At 41.5% G+C, this 16,448-nt stretch overlaps 1 protein-coding gene across 17 annotated transcripts in view; it reads left to right on the top strand.

Moving 5' to 3' along the window:
- The window catches only part of Wwox (WW domain containing oxidoreductase), a 927,061-nt gene that overhangs the window by 87,267 nt on the left and 823,346 nt on the right, over positions 1–16,448 (top strand). Inside the window, exon 1 of one of the 17 annotated variants that reach the window (XM_074055613.1) lies at positions 8,080–8,949. The exons of 14 other annotated variants lie outside the window; for them this stretch is intronic. The gene's annotated coding sequence lies outside the window, so the exon portion shown is untranslated. Of the gene's footprint in view, positions 1–8,079; positions 9,034–16,448 lie in introns of those variants that run through there. 2 more of the 17 variants (XM_074055609.1, XM_074055608.1) reach the window with 2 other exon arrangements.

Here is a 16,448-nt window from a genome sequence, read left to right as displayed (position 1 = left end):
ATAGGGCTTCTGTAGACAGTTCTTAAACCATGGCAGTTATATTCTTCCAAGACAAGTGTTCAGGAGTTAGATAGAAAGATAGAAGACGTGGTATTGTTTACTCCCCAGCCTTGAAGTCATTTGCTTTTACTTCTGCTACAGATTGTTAAAAGTGAATCAGTCACAGTCCAGCCTGCAGTAAAGGGTGGGGAATTAGGCTCTACCTTTTGAAGGGAAGGTGGTCAAAGTATTTGTGGACCTATTTGAAGACCACCACAGGCTGTCATCCAGGTAGTCACTAGGTTTAGGAGTCAGAAAGGATTTGCTAAGGGAGGTGAGTTTTGGTTTGAATTTTCCTAAATTACTAGAGGTTGGCAAAGAAGAGGAAAGGAGAGTACTTCTGGACAAAGATCTTCAGACAGGAAGGAACACAGGTAGGTTGGGGAAGGCTGGCTCTCTGTTATGGCTAGAGAAGGGGGTGTGGTGAATGGTGCAGGTGTAGAGGAAGCTCAAGGAGACTGCAGATTCTTTAATACATTGTAGAGGCATTTGGTTTCCTACTGAGGGGAAGGGGAAAGGAGGGGGGGGGGTTTCCCCTGGTTTAAATGAACATTTGGGAAGTTCATGTTGTAGCATTTGAAGCCCACATTGTTGAGGTTTGGTCCAGGGGTTTCTTGTAGTTATCCCAGCAGAACACCTTGAAGGCTTGTTAGAAAGACAGTGGTAGGGGGGATATGGATGGAAGGATGAATCAGCAAGAGGGGACTGAGGTGAGTAGTGGTATGGGGAAGATGGAGAAAAAGTGGTGTGGGATGCATCCAGGATGGATCTTGGACTGTTGTACCTTTCACTGAAATATAGAGTAGTGGAGGCGGAGCAGGAAAAGGGAAAGAGTTTGGCTCCTGCTGAGTTGGAGGCACCTGTTGGGATGCCCCTGTGGAGCAGAAATTTCAGGCTTTAAGGAAGGGTATGACAAAGTTGCAGCCTGCCTCCCTCTCCCCGTCACTCCACTTTCTTCCCACCTCTCCACATCCTGGCAAGAGGGTCTGTGTTCTAAAGGTGAAGGTAGGCCCTTTTTGTCACCTGGCATGGTGGGCAAGGAACAGAACCCTGTCTGTGGTGGGGAGGGACTCCAGCTAGCAAGGGCAGGTAGGGTAGGTGGGGAGCCCGGGAGTCCTTTGACCCACAGAAGTGGTCCATGACCTGAACACTCTCATTTGTTTCTCAGGAGCTGTGATGGGAGCAGAAGCTGAAGCAGTTTTTGCTTTTTCTCTGCATTGCTGCAGTCCCTCTGACCAGGAGGTGAACATGTGCTCCTCACACCCACACTCTTGCCAGGTTGTGCCTCTGAACATGGGACTATTGCAGGTTCCCATTAGGAATGTAACAGGGTCTTGGGGAGATATGGTCTCATTCCAGATGTAGTTCTTTTCATCTTTTTCACAGTCAGACTCTTTTAACATTTTCCATGCAAGAAAATGGCATTGTGAATAACAGTGATGTAAGGTTATCACTTCATTTTAGATATGTATTTGAAGGTGTTTTGAGGGTTCTGATTTTTCACATTAAAATTATATCTGTTTCTGGCTATGTTCTTTTGACTGACTTAATCATATATCAGTGTTTCATTCCCCTGTGGAACTAGGACTAAGCTTGTTTTAATGGATGTTTCCTATGATAAGCTAGGTGATAGCGAATGGCTCTAATTACCAGAAAGCTGTCTTTGATAGTAACATAAGAGAGAGGCGAGGTAAAAATAACATTTGAGTAATTCTTTGCGCTTCTGTCTCTGGATCTGATAATAAATGCTCTTGAATTTATATATTCTTAGTCCTTTAGGAAACATAAAGACGGACCCTTACATATATATGAAATGGCGAGAAACTGCATATTTATTAAGAATCATGACCCTCAGGACTAGATAAATCAAATTAAATCTCATGAAAATCTGTTATGGAAAATGAATACATGGCACTATTTTTTCTTTCAGGTCTACTTATTAATTTTGTCATGTTTAATATGTTGCAGTTGCAAACAAAGGCATAAATGTATGCATTCATTCCTAATTAATTTATGTAATTGGGTTTTTATAAATTTAGGTGTTTAGGAAGCTGTGCATAACACACCCCATTTACTGTGTGCTGTAGCCAATAAAAGCATAATAGAAAGAAATATAGTTTGAAGCTCACTTCAGTGGTAAATATAGATTAGTTATAAGTGATATCTTTGTAATGTTTATTTTAAATTTTGCAAGGCTGCAGATTTTCTGAACATAGCAATTAATGTTCTTATTTGCAATAATGACCAGTTAATTACTATAAATTCTAAGTGCCGTATCTCTGGCAATTAAAAAGTGTCTTGCAGCTTTTGTCTAGTTCCTTCTACATTATGTAAGTAAGGTACTGCACTGGGGAAAGAAGAGTAAGGATGAAAGAAGTGTGTTAAAACCAGGGGGTGTTTCTTCAGTTCCTACTTTGAATGGTTTAACTGTGTGCATATATGTCTCTATGTGCTTTTGTGTGTAATTTCTGTTTCATGCTAAATAGGCAGTGAATGAGTTGAAGAATATGAAATGCATTTTGAATCTTAAAGTAGGTTGTAAATTGCAACATGAAAATCAAATATACTGAGATAAAAACCAGTAAATTTTAAGTAAAACCATTTGTCGTCATGATGTGACGTTGATGTTCCCTGAGATCTCAGCTTGGTGGTGAGCCTTCCTCTACAGCCTGAAAAGACCAGCTGGGGCGACTTGATCAGAATGGTTCTGGTCTTTAGATGGTCTCCCCTGAATCCTTTTATCCATGTTGGGAGACAAGGTCCTCCTGCTCAAGCCAATTGTCAGAAATCCAAATTAGCAGTCCACGATTCCATGGAAGGCATTAACTGTTGTTCAGTTTGTTTTTATGACTGTGTTTAAATGTAAGAAATTATCTCTGGTCCGAAGTGAAACATCTTCCTTTTTGACAAACAGGAAGCACCCTTTGGACATTGAGTTGTATACCTTTGAGCAAACACTCGGTTTCCATTGTTCCTAGTAAAAATACAATACCTTCCAAACAGGGAGCGAGTGTATACATGGGGCCAGCTAGGCGTATTTTTGTCCCTGTGTTTTGTGTGTTGTAGGTTAAAGGAGAATGTTGGATTTGCTTACATTAAAAAAAAAAAGGTTTGAATAATCATGTATAAAAATAAATACTGTATGTGGAGTAAGTGTTCTGGATCGCTTTTATGATGAAATATGTATGTCTTTCCAAGGGTAAGACCTTCATAATTCATTTATAAGTTACATGCCTTACCTTACGTGTAACTAGCAGAATAATAATTTTCTTCATTCTTTCTGAAGAATTGTCACACTGGTTAGGGGAAAAACAAAAAAAATAAACTTTTCGCAAACCAGCAGGATGCTGTTCAGTGATAACTAGGAATAAAGAATTAGAGAAAAGCCAAAAAAAAAAAAAAAAAAGGCTGGTTCTGGTGATGTTGGAGATTGGAGAGATGACGTGTGGGATGAAGTGCCAGACACTGAATTTTATCTGCTCTGTCATGTTATGACAGAAATCATTATGAGTGTGATAGGTTTATTTATAAAGAGTGGCTTCCATATTCAAAGTACATCTATCCTAGCATTCCTCATTTTGAGCCAGGTCGTGGATCAAGATGAAAGAAAGATTAAATTGTGTATTGAAGAGCTGTTAATTGCGCTGTGCTGTATTTAACTGGGAAGCACCAGCTCCAGGTGGTCGATACCACCAAGGGGACTGTCAGTTTGCTTTGGAGAATGCAAACAGGATTAATGACAGGGCCCTACAAACTTGATGCTGGTCTGTCTGAAAGGCAGTGTGTCTTTACCCACAGGTAAAACCTGCATGCCTGCCCTCATCGTGGAACTAGGTCCTGCGTTTTCTCACTGGAGGGCTGATGACACTTGGCTTAGTCACCAAAACCTATTTCCTAAGGAGTCATTTGGGGGCTTATTTAAAGTTTTTATTGCAAAACCTTATATAATCTTAGATCTCCTCTCTTCCTTAATCAGTGTCAATTCAGTTGCATTTCAGAGGGTGGCTGAGTGGTATTTCCTCATCTCTAATATCCATTTAAAAATGTTAGGTCTACCCAGTTATAATTCTCCAAAGTAGCCTATCAGTGGTTTAATATGTTATCTCCATTCTCTAAGGCAGTGTTAATTTTCTTTTGTAGTTAATCTATCCTGCTACCAAATTTAGTATATTTATAGTTAAAGATTCTGTTAAGAGCTAAGTGATTTAAGTACATCTGGGATAAAGTAGCCTTGGCTTTAACTATGAAACAAATTTTATTTCATTCTCTTCACTGATAAATCCATAGTAACTGGAGGCATTTCTGGAATTGTGGGCAATTTGAGCCTCTAAAGTTTGATTAAAGATACTTCAGATATTCCTACTGAGAAGCTAGAGGGTAGAAAGGAATTTGTTTTTGGTTCTGGCCCTTGGACCGCTCAGTGGAAAAGGAGTGACACCACAGGTCTAATTCTCATGCTGTTAATTTCCTGTGAGTTGAGCTGGGATTACTTCTCAAAATGGTGACAGTGGTTCCAAATGTGGCATGATGCCACTTGAGCCACGCCCCAGTCCTTCTGCTTTTAGTTTGCTTTTCAGATAGTCTTGTGCTTTTGCCTGGGCTGATGTCAGCCCTCGATACTCTGAGCTCTGCCTCTTGTGTAGCTGGGATTACAGATATTTACCACCACTCTGAGCCCATCTGTTCTTTTATTCATCACATATGTACTGTGGCTTCCTGTGTGCTGAGCACGGCTCTCATTAGGCTGTTGGGGAGGGTTTTATTGGAGAGGTTACGTTTGAGCTTGAGTGCAGGAGAGGCCACATAGATAGGTGGTCACACCTGTGAACTGCTTAGCAAGGTACTTGGCATCTAGATAGCACTGCAGATAGCAGCAGGTACAGTGGCTGCAGCCACATTCTCTAGAACTATGTTCAGAAGCACAGAGAGCACAGTGGTACCTTAGGAGCTTAGAAAATAGGCAGCTATATTGCACCCAGAATCCATGTGCTGGTTCTGTTGCTGAAACCATGGAAAGCAGGTTCCAGAAGGGAAGAGTTCAGGGTATATATGAGTAATGGGGAATGATTGATGAGGAAACAGGAGCAAGATTTTGTAGTATGGTTCTCTGTGGAGGGGTCTTCCTGGCAGGGTGAAGACATAAGGAAAAGGCATGAGGGGAGAACTTTTGGTGGGGTGGGGGAAACAATGACAAGTGGCAGAAAACTGTGGTTCAAATCCAGGCTCAGTCATTTTCTGCCATTTCACCTCTCTAAGCCTAATTTATTCTGGGAATTGCAGACAATGCATGTTACTTTCCTAGCACAAGATCATGATAGGTACATTTATTTGATACCAGTCTTACCTAGTCCATTTTTGAAAGATTGATGAAAGGGGCAGCAAGTCCATGGACTGCCCTGTCCAGTTCCAATCTTATCCTCAAGTTCAGCATCTGGGCTCACCACTAGTGTTGCTGCCACCGTTTCTGGTGACTGCTCCGTTGGCTGTCACAGAAGCAGGCTTAGTGCAAGAGAAGGAGTAGAAGTTGATCAGTCTAGGTTGGTAGGGAAAGCTCTAAACTGAGAGGAAGCAATATCAAAGGCATTCTGGAAGGACTCAGGCCCCAGGAATGGCTGTGACTTGCCAGAGGACCCTGGAGGAATGACCTGTTCCTTTAGACATGCATGGTTTGCACTGGATTCCAGAAAGTCCATGAAAAGTAAATAGGCTGATTGCATCTGGAGTTTAATTTGTAACTGACAGGTGGGTGGATCCTCCTATAATAATTCTTTGAGATGAGTCTGTGAGAAATATTTTCTTGTTCTATGATTCTAGATTAGGTCAAAAAAAAAAGAGGGTCTGGGTTATTTACAGAGCAGAACCATAAAGGACATCCATTTTGGAATAGACATTGTAACCCTTGATAAGTCATGAGAAATTAGATAATGTTAGGAAGCCAAATTAAAGCAAACTTCATAGCAAAGAAGTGGAACGTGCAGGTGGAACTTGAACCTGTTGAAATGGCTTTTATCAGTCAGAATGCACTAGATCACGTGGCAGGCGCAAACATGCCAAGAGCTCAGAGATTTAAGGCAGTGGGTGTATTCTCTCTCAGGCTGTTTGACCAAAGAGAGTAGGGGGTGGGGCTCTTCTCCTTATGCCCCTTCAGGGATCCAGGCTGACCCCCAAAGGTACCATCTCTTATGGAGCCTCCATTAGGTACAGGGACGTGAGCCTGGCCAGCCAGTGTGTTGCTTGTAGTTTTCCACCCAGAAATATTGCTTCCCCTACAATTTGTTGGCTAAAGCAAGTCCATGGTCATGACTGACTCTGAATGGAGGAATGTACAACCTACTATTTGCCCTAAAGAATCAGAAATAGTTGTGAGCAGATCTGATATCTGTTATAGTGTTAATGGAGGTGGCATCTATTTTTAATGGGTCTGAGAAAATAATTGGTCAGATTTTGCAGGATTTTTTTTCCCTTTTCTGTTTTTGTAAGGGGTAGAAAATGGCTTGCAGATTAAAAAAAAAATAGAAAAGAAAAGAACTAGCATAGCACCTGTATTTTAAACAGAAGGAAAAGATGACGTTGGGGACCAGAGACCCAGAAATTTCACTTCTGTGCCATGACAAGTACCAGGGAGATGTAATTGCAAAATGAAGTTGCAAATGTCTTATCCAGGACCTGGATAACAACCTGCTTGGCTTCATAAAGATGGAATAATATCCAATTAGACTAAGTGTAGTTGGTGCCTGAGTGACAAGCCCTGGAGACCTCAGGGCCTCTGGGGCCCCCTGGGCGGTTTCAGGAGGCTGTCTCCAGACCTGTCCGGGGTATGAGCATGTCACACTCTGCCCTGCATCTCCTAGTGCACTGCTTCAGCTCTTCTAAGCACCGAAATGAGGTGCAACCTGTGTTTTGGTGTCTGCCCTCTCAGCTACCAGGGCATGGCCACCTTGTCTGTCACTTTCACCTTGCCTCTCTCCTGCCCATGGCTGGTGCGTGCTGAACTATTGGCAGGGGCTACATCAGCTCCCACATTTCAGACTGACTACCTCTACCTTCAAGTTGCAAGATACCTGTCCCTCAAAGTCACTGCTGCTCCTCTTACTGGGTATCCAAGACTGTCAAGGTCTGACTGAATGGTCCAGGTCCAAACTCTTGCCAGTTCCTAACCTGTATGACCTCTGGCCAGGCACTGAACCTCTCTGAACTTCGCTGTACTCATGTGTAAATGAGATTTGTAATTGTTCCTGTCTCAGGGGTTTTCTGAAGGTTTAGAGGGTGACACTTATGAACAGCCAAGCTCAGTGCTTTGTATTCGGCATTCAGGAGGTGTTTGTTGCTATGACCCTGGCATGATTGTCCCCAGGTATCTGCACTCCTACCCTCATTCCATGCCTGTCCCTTCCTGAAGCCTGGGACTCAGCCCTGAGGGACTGATCGCATTTTCCTCTGTGAGTCCCTGTTGTTCCAGTGATGTCCTTTAACTATGCTGCCCTCATGTTGAAGATTGCTGATGGGCCACTAAGCTTGCTCAAAATAAGGCTAGGTCTTCATCTCTCTGAATCTTAATGTCTAGCTATGCTCCACCCCAGTTGACTTTCAGTTAGTTGCAGTTTGATTTAACATAAGCTTTGTTAACATAAACTTACATTATCATTGTAAAAATAAGTTGAATGTCATGATTGAGGCATACTGTACGCATGTATGAAAAACCCATAATGAAATCCATATAAAAACAAGTTGAGTATCAATAGTCAATGAATAAAGAGTACAAAATAAATGTTCCCTGGGACTGGACTACAACCTAGGAGTACTGCTCAGTGTATTTTTGCTCTGTTGGGATGACAGTATTTGGTACTGAATCCTATTCAATCAGCTCTACAGAGGACACTCACATGAGAATGGGTTGAATGAAGAGTGTCATCTTTGCTGTTTAAGCCAATGTGGGCAAACTCACTGGGTTGAACCTCAGTGGGTTAGGTAGGAGGTGGAGGGCATTGGTGGGGAGGTGGGTGTGTTAAGGGAGGGGAGACTGCATCATATTTCTGTCTTTGCTGTCTCACTGTGCTCTTTAGCAGCTTGCTTTGACAGGTCTGCTGCTTCTTATACGAGGCTTCCCCATACCTTGGCTATTGCCCCTTTGTCCCTGTTCAAAGAAGCAAGGTCACATCTATCTGTGCCTTTCATTTGGGTTCATATCTTTCTCCAGTTCTCTTCTGCTTTCCTCTTTGGCCATATTGAACAATCCAGGGTCATCTCCCTACTTTAACTTCAACTGATAAGCAACCTTAATTTCACTGGCAGCCTGAAAGCCCCTTTGTCATGCAGCCTAACGTGATCATGGGTTCCAGGGATCAGGATATAAACATCTTTGGTGAGTGAGAGCATTGTTCTGCCTACCACACACATTGCCCTGCATACACAGTCATAAAAATTCAGCCCCTTCCTTCCTGTTTTGTACTAACTTTGCCAGGTGCTTCGCAGGGTATATGGAGTCATTAGATCCCTCCATTTAGTACCGCTGGCCACAATGAGAGTAGGTGGTTGATTTTTAGCTTTCCAGCTGGTACAAACAGTGTTTGTGTAGACGGGAGTAAAGATGGTAAAGGCTGTTAGGCATCCCTGCCAGGTTGCGAGTGTACTACTCCTGAGAGATCAGAACCTGGCCAGACTGTTCTTTAATAGAGAGGGAAAAACTTAATGGGGGCTTAGAAGAGAAATCTATTTAAAGTTATTATGTGCCAGGTGTTTTGGAAGGCATTTCCCTCATACTTGAAACATTAACCAGAAGAATCAGCCACTCACTCAGCAAACAGTTAGTCATTTCACTTACTGGGTTAGATAATTCTGCAGGCCAGGAAGGCCGTGGAGACTCATCTTCTGCGGGAGGCAGGATCTGAAGTCAGGAGAGAAGCTGGAAAGGTGTGCTTGTCAAATGACCCTCAAAGATCCTTCAGACTTTGTGCTCTTGCCAACTCAAAGCCAGCTTTGAAGCTCTTCTGCCAGGTTTGTCCTTGTGTTTAAGCTGTAGCCTCCTCTCCCAAGGGATGCAGAAGCCAGGAGGGCCCACCCTGACCCAGCCCTCAGATTTCCATTGGTCCTCATTCTTCTCCCTCCCTTTCTTAATGTTCTTGTCACATTCTAAGTGTGTGGATGAGGCACCTCTAAAGAGTGTGAGGAGGCTGAAGGATGTTTGTATGTAGGCAAGTATCATAATTTGACTATACGAGGCAGCAAACAATCCTTTTTGGTATTCTACTGTCAGACAAAATGAAGACCACACTCCTTCCCCTAAGGAAAAGATGCAAGTAATGATGAAGTCACTGAATTGATGACAGTCACATTGAGGCTTGAATGTTTTCTCAAGATCACGATGCCTACAGTGGTCTGTCTTCTAGAAAGCAAGGGTTGAAAGGGGACACTTCGAGGCTGAGGACACTTCCTGGTGCATAGCATTTCTGACCTGTGTGTGGCATGAGATGTGCGCCCAAGCTTATGTGCTATCTACAGAGATGGTGACTTTTATTCATTAGAGTTCTTGAGTCTAATTGTTTTAAACTGCCACTTTTGTTTGTTAAGGGTACAGATGTCTGGCCAGAGAGGAAAGCAAGGTGAATTTATTGTTGCAATTAGATGCTTCACAGTTTGGAAACTTATCACTTAAATTGGTAAAGTGTCACTTTTATGCAACATGATGTTTAGAAGTCCTTGGAGTCCAGGGCTAAACTCATATGCAATTTAACAAGATCTCAGCGAGATGGAGGAAGTCGCATTTGACGAGACATTGAGACACAGTGGATGGAATTTTCCAATTCCCTGCTACATGGTAGAGTCGGTGAAGGGAGATAGACCACAAATTGATTTTTGTGTAACTCTTAAATTAAATTGAGTGGAGATTTTTTTAAAACAAAAAATCAGTAGATTTGACGTTGCCCTATGTTAGATTACTCCCAGGAAGTTAGTTGATATGTTAATATGAATCTAGATGGACATTGCCTGTTTTCTCCCTCCATGTTAGTTCATGCTGGGCAACGGAGAACAAGGCATAGGTTGTAAGTTTCTTATTTATAGGCATTAACCAATATCTTTAAAATGTGAAATAAAGCTGACAAAATGCACAGCCTGATAACAACAACAAATCTAATCTAAAGTGACACAGAGAGACTCTCCCAGACGCTTTTCTCTTTAATGTAACATGACTTTAAATTGATGTAGCCCACAGTGATTGAAAAACTCTCAGAGCTTGTCTTCTATGATTACATTTCTGATCTGTACAACTTAATTTTTTAACTCGGTAAGTCTCAGTTTTGCAAATGAACAGTTTTCTTTTGCTTTCTCTCTCTATTTGGGAAGAGTTTATTTGACAACCAGCCAAATTAAAGCTCTATTACTGTGGGAATGTTGAAAAATCCCACAACAGCAAAGGCCATGGGGAAGTTGCCACAGAACACAGGCTCCAGGTTTCTCTTCTCCACCTTCTCTCCTTTTTCTTTCTCTTGTCTGCTCTTGACTATGGTAATGGTTTTATATATTCATATATATATATATATATATATATATATATATACACATATATGTGTGTGTGTGTATATATGTATATATATTTATTTTCACATATATAGTTATAATATATATTTAATATATTCATATTCATACTAATATAAATATATTAAAAATCATTGAATTATACATTTTAGATGGGCAAAATGCGTGTGAGCTCTATTTCCATGAAGCTATAATATTTTTTTAAAAAGTGCCTCTTGAATCATTGTCAGTGTAATTACTGTGTAGACTATATTTTGATGAATTAAAAATTAATTTAAAATGGATTATCCTTCTCTAGAAAGTGAGGAAATGGCTGAATGATTGCAAATGTTTGTCTGTTCAGGATACCCACTCAAATTCTTTATCTGACAATGTGTAAAATGTTTTAAGGTTCTGTTTGCTGTTTTCTCAAGTTGGGGGTTGTCTTTTTTGGGCTCCATATTTGCTGTCAGTGAATTTTACATGATTTAAAAACAATTTATATCATAGATACATCCATGTAAGCAAAAATTACAACATTAATCTGTAGCTTTCTGGTTGTATACAGTTATGCACATACTGCTCACCTTTCCCCCAAACCATATTTTCAAAGCAAATTTTGTTCATTCAGCTTGAATAATTAATAGAATAACAAATACATGACAGATGCAACTTTGAGTCATAACCATTCTACCAAAATGAGTATTAAGTCACCCTTGAAGGCTTCCGACTGTTCTTTTGTTTTCTCAGCAGCCTCTCTGTGCCTTTTCTAGATCAGACCTTGAAAAATCAAAGTTTTCTGTTCAATTTTACCATCTTTTAAAACTCAACAGCCTTCGCTTGTATATTTGACCTTTGATGTGGCTATGGATAATTTTTTACTTGAAACATGCTTAATGTTTTCTTGTGTAAGATAAATTTAGGGACAAGAAAACCATCTATATTTTCTTTAATTAGAAAGCAATTTACAGGTGGTTGTGTGACCAGAACTAAAGAGGAATAAAAGGTCCTGACTAGTAGTTGCAAGGTAGAATGGGAAGAGGAAGGTACCACGTCCTCAGTTACAGGGTACTGTACAGGGATTCTGTTCCCATAGGGAAATATGGTCATAATTTCCTTTTTTACCTAGTATTCACTCTAGCAATTTAATTTTGGGCTCATTCTAGAATCAAGATTAAAAATATCCACTGAGAAGCTTGAGTTTATTACTTGCAGCTAGAAGCCTTTATTGAAGTATTTTTAACCATTCGATCCATGTATGTTTAGATTCTTTAATTTCTTTTTCTCTTATCCAAATGTACTGTATATCTTTAAGTATATAATAAAAACCCTGGAATGGGTTTTTATTATATATCACACCACAAAGTTAAGCTTGGTTCATTTGGATTTTTAAAATCTCCAGAGCTCTGAGAATGACTTTGAAACACTCCTTACTGTTGGAGCTTAAGGGAAATAAATCTCAACTGTCCTCTGTATTAATTCACCTGCTTGGAAAGTTAGAGATTAAAGGGTTTAGTGGGATTTTTATATTTTCTATAATTTCTGTTTGTATTGGAGTAAATTGTTCTTTGTATGAGTGGTTTAACTTTCATAAAACAGAAAGATTCCATTATTGAGAGTAGACGAATAAGGAAAAAAAATGTACAATTTAAATAGGCCTAAAACTTCCTATAGTTTTTCTATATCAGATGTGAAGGAATTACTACATTACTTTAATTAAGTGTTCTTTCAGAAAAGCAAGCTCCTCTTTCCATCAAAGGTGAATTCTGAGCAGATTGGTGGATGTTTTTCGTTTAAAAGAGAAGTCTTTTCAGTCAGAAGGCATTTTGAGCAGAACATGGGAAGAGCAAGAGAAATGAATAGGAAACAAGTCACAGTACTAAGGCAGGACCAAATTTTCATGACTAAGGTTGCTAATGAATGACCCAAGAGCTAACTCTCTCTGATGAAATGCAAGCCGTGATGCACACTTTGTGCCTGACTGATGTGTGATTATTGTCATGCACTCATGTGTAATCCTGCCTTTGGAAGGTTTGTAATTTGCTTTTGACACATTTCTCTCTGATTGCGTACACTCATGCATATGGTTCTCACTTTCCTTTAGAACCTTATTTCCAAAGCAGACGTTGTTTATTTGGTTTGGATAATTTATTGGCCCTGACTTATTCTCCTTAATACATAATCTTTTTCCTTAATGCTCTCTCTGTCTTCTAAGCCCACAATATAAAGAATGATGCCACAAGCCTGGAACTTAGAACTTCTGCTGAGAAAAGGAAAGTCAAGCCCTAGGAGCTGCACAAACGTCCTGTGAATTCACTTTCCCTGCCCTCCCTTTGCAGTGGTGTGTGGAGAATGTTTACAAATCACCAGAAATCATTGTGTGACTGGGAACAGTGGCTTTTTTTCTGCTCAATGGCTAAGTTGGCCTCCAGAAGAGAAGCCAGCAGAATTCCTGGGGGCCAAGAGGACGACCCTATCTGGTGAGAAGTTTGAGGGAGGCCAAGTGTCTTGCAGCCCATTTTTAATGTCTGTTTCTTCAGGGCCCTGGGCCCAGCGGGCCCAGCTGTGTCTCATTAGGAATGAGCGTTTGGATGTGACACCACTTAGTAAAAAAAGGAAAAGGAGGAGAAAAGAAAAGGAAAGAAAGCAAAAGAAAAAGCCCCACCAGCTATATAGCAACATAACTTGGGCTAACCTGTGTCTAGAATCTTTTATGTCCTATAATGAGCATGCCAATTGCTAGCTGTGAGGAGAAGGGGGGAAAATGATATAGCACAAGCAGCAGTGAACTTTTTCCTGAGGGGAAAAAAAAGAGGTGAAAAAAATATATTTTGTAGTCAGGACACTGGTGATACCCGTTAACTTTAGGCACAGTGCAGGTGTCAGCCGGGGAAAGGGACGCCCAGTGAACAGCACTTTTACCGTTTAATCAGTCTGTACCACATCGTATTTATAGCTCTGGCGAGGTTGGGCCATTGTTACAAGATGAAATTGTGATGTTCAGCAGTTTATACCTTGGGAGCTGGAAGCGTTTCTCCGTGGTGAATTTGTAATATTAATTGGCCATGTCAGTTCGTGACAAATGCAGTGACATCTATTTCAAGTATTTCAGTTTCATGGTACTGACAAAGTGACACACACTTGAGATAAGTAATCTCACAGAAGATCTTCCCATTCGCTGTGTAGTGTTCCCAGAACACACTCTCTGAGGAGCCTCAGACAGACTCGGGGTTTGGGGTTTTCCCCTTTCCCAAGGCTGAACAAGGAGGAAGGGATGCTTTCTCTGTCATTCCCCTTTGACTCTCAGGAGACTGCAGTTGTGGGCTCTGGTGTGGATTTCCTGATGAAGGAGTGTGCTTGACATAGTCATTTACTTGATTTGGGGCCTACTGATTACAGGTCGTGGCTGTCAGGAGCAAGAAAACAGTGGCCATCTCACTGTGGGCAGTGGTTAGGAGAGGCCGTACCATAAGGCATTGCCCAGCCCTGAAAGGCAATAGCATCAAAGCTGAAAATCCCTGCATGCAGTGTGGAACATGCCCTTTTGCATTTTCAACCCCAAAGCATTGGTGGGGCAGACAGCATCTGTGGATGTGTCATTCAGTCCACGGAGGGTGATGTGGCCACCACAAAGGGACATGAGTTCCTGCCATAGGGAAAGTATTATAGGCGAAGAGCAGGTTGCACGTGACACCCAGGAAGTGAAGGAAGGCAGGCCACTCAGTGAGGGCACAGGGAGCATGCAAAGTGGTCAGGGTGCCTGGGCTGTGCAGAACAGCCCAGGGGGCAGAGGATGGACATCCTTTGGGTTTCCAGGCCAGCTTGCTGAAGGAGGGGGTGCTGGAGTTCAGTGCGGAGACATGGGGAAAGGTTGGCTGGCCCACTTGTCAATAGAGCTAGGAAATGATTGTCACATGGCAGTGGGATCTCTGCAAGATCCCAAAACAACAGCCACCTAGCTGTGGCTTTCCATGCCCAGAGGGGGGATGCACAGACTTGTCCTGTTAGCCTTCTCTGTATCACTGAGGATGGAGGTGGTTTTGTTGCTGTTGGGGTGGAGTCTGTGATCAGAATACTTCCAAATTCTTTCTGTCCTTAGGGGAAGAAGCTATGGTAGGACACGTGAGTGTAAATGGAATTTACTGAGTTAGGGAGGGGAAATACAAAAGGGAGCATGGTGGGCCAAGGTGGAATCAGGATGCAGAGAGAGCCTGTGTCTCTGCTCCAGGTGCTTTTAAAACCTGTGCTAACCTAGGGGAAGGGAGGAGCCAGGTGATTCCCATCCAATCACCAATGAGTGGGGAAGGGCCTGGGGTTCCTGAGCCCCAGAGTGTGGTTTACCACTTTAAACTTAGAGGAAGGAAGGGATCTTGGGTCATTACCTGGCTCCATTGACCTTTGAGCCAGGGGGAGGAGCTGGGCTGACACCTGTGTTAATTCTCTGATGCCCCACTCCTGAGGGAGGAAGTTCCCATTCTAACTTATTGTAATTAAGATGGAGCTCTTAAGGCCAGTCAGGGAGGGGGTCTTAGTCCCAAACTTTCCCTAAATATAACCTGTCTCCGTTTGTTTTCCTGTTGAGGGAACTAAGGCCCAGATGAATTAAATCCATTTAATCCACAGGAGCTACTGAAGCTCCCGTTCTCTGTCAGTGGAAAGGAAGGGGCCAGAAGCATCATCTGTATCATTTTTCCTTCTCTGTTAAGTAGAAAAAGTCATTTTGGGGTGATCATCTGAAATATATAACTTCTAATACTATACAAACACACATTGCTCATGAATTAAGAAAAATATATAGATAGGTCAAAAGAAGAAATTGAATTGTCCTGGAAACTGTGTGTTTTTCACTTAAAAGTATTTCTGTGCTACTGAAGCTTCAACAGCATCATTTTAAATAGTTTCCCAATGTCCTGATGGATGGGTGGATCATAATTTATGTAACTAATCCCCTGTTGGGGAGAGAGGTTATGTACAGCTTTCTCTGTTGTGAATGGAATCACAGTAAATGTCTTTGTAGCACACACCAGTGAGCGATTCCTTCCTGTGCCTGGAAGTGCCCTCTGTAGGTTCTGAGATAAATTGCTACATTGCCCTCTTGAAAGGTTGCAAGGCTACTTGCCTGTATCCTCCCTGAGAACAAGTCACGTTTCCCAAAGCTAAGCTGTTAAGAGAAAGATAGAATCTATTTTTTTAAAGTGCATTTACTTCATAGTAATGAATGCTAGACAGTTTTTTAATGGACATAGTAACGGTTTCTTCTTTTGCAAATCCTCTGATTTCTACCTTGGTGTCTTTATATTTATGAACGATAAGAATTTTTATGTACTTTGGTACTGTTAAGGATATTATCCCTTCATTACGTATGTCACAGTTATTTTCCCATGATTTTTTTCTTTTAATTTTATGTCCAACTCTGATGTAGCCAATAGATAACTTATTCTCCATGATCTCTGTTTTAGTTGTTTTGCTTTAAAAATCCTTTTCCCTAGTAACATGAAAGACACTTATATGTCTTATTGATTAAATGCTCTTATGTGTGACCTTGAAGTCATTTAATTTGTTAAGAATTGTTTTGCCATGAGGAATAGCGTGGGAACCCAGCTTCTTTTTCCCATATGATTAGTCATTGTCCTAACATCAGCTATTGGAATCATTTATTCCTTCCCTAATACACGCACCTAGGCTGATTAGGAAAGCTGGGCCTCAGCGTTGCCTCAGCATTCCATCTCTTAAAATACTGGGTTTCAGCTGAGCATGGTTATGCACTGCTGTAATCTCAGCACCTGGGAGGCTGAGGCAGGAGGAGGCTGGATTTTAGGCCAGCCTGGGCTACATGGCAAGACCCTATCTCAAAACAAAGTTATCTTGTAAAAACCCTGGCATCCCACTTTTTTTTT

This window comes from Castor canadensis, chromosome 15, assembly GCF_047511655.1.
Source record: "Castor canadensis chromosome 15, mCasCan1.hap1v2, whole genome shotgun sequence".
Classification (NCBI taxonomy): Eukaryota; Metazoa; Chordata; class Mammalia; order Rodentia; family Castoridae; genus Castor; species Castor canadensis.
The sequence above is the reverse complement of the archived record's forward strand: the minus strand, read 5'-3'. Positions and strand labels throughout refer to the sequence as shown.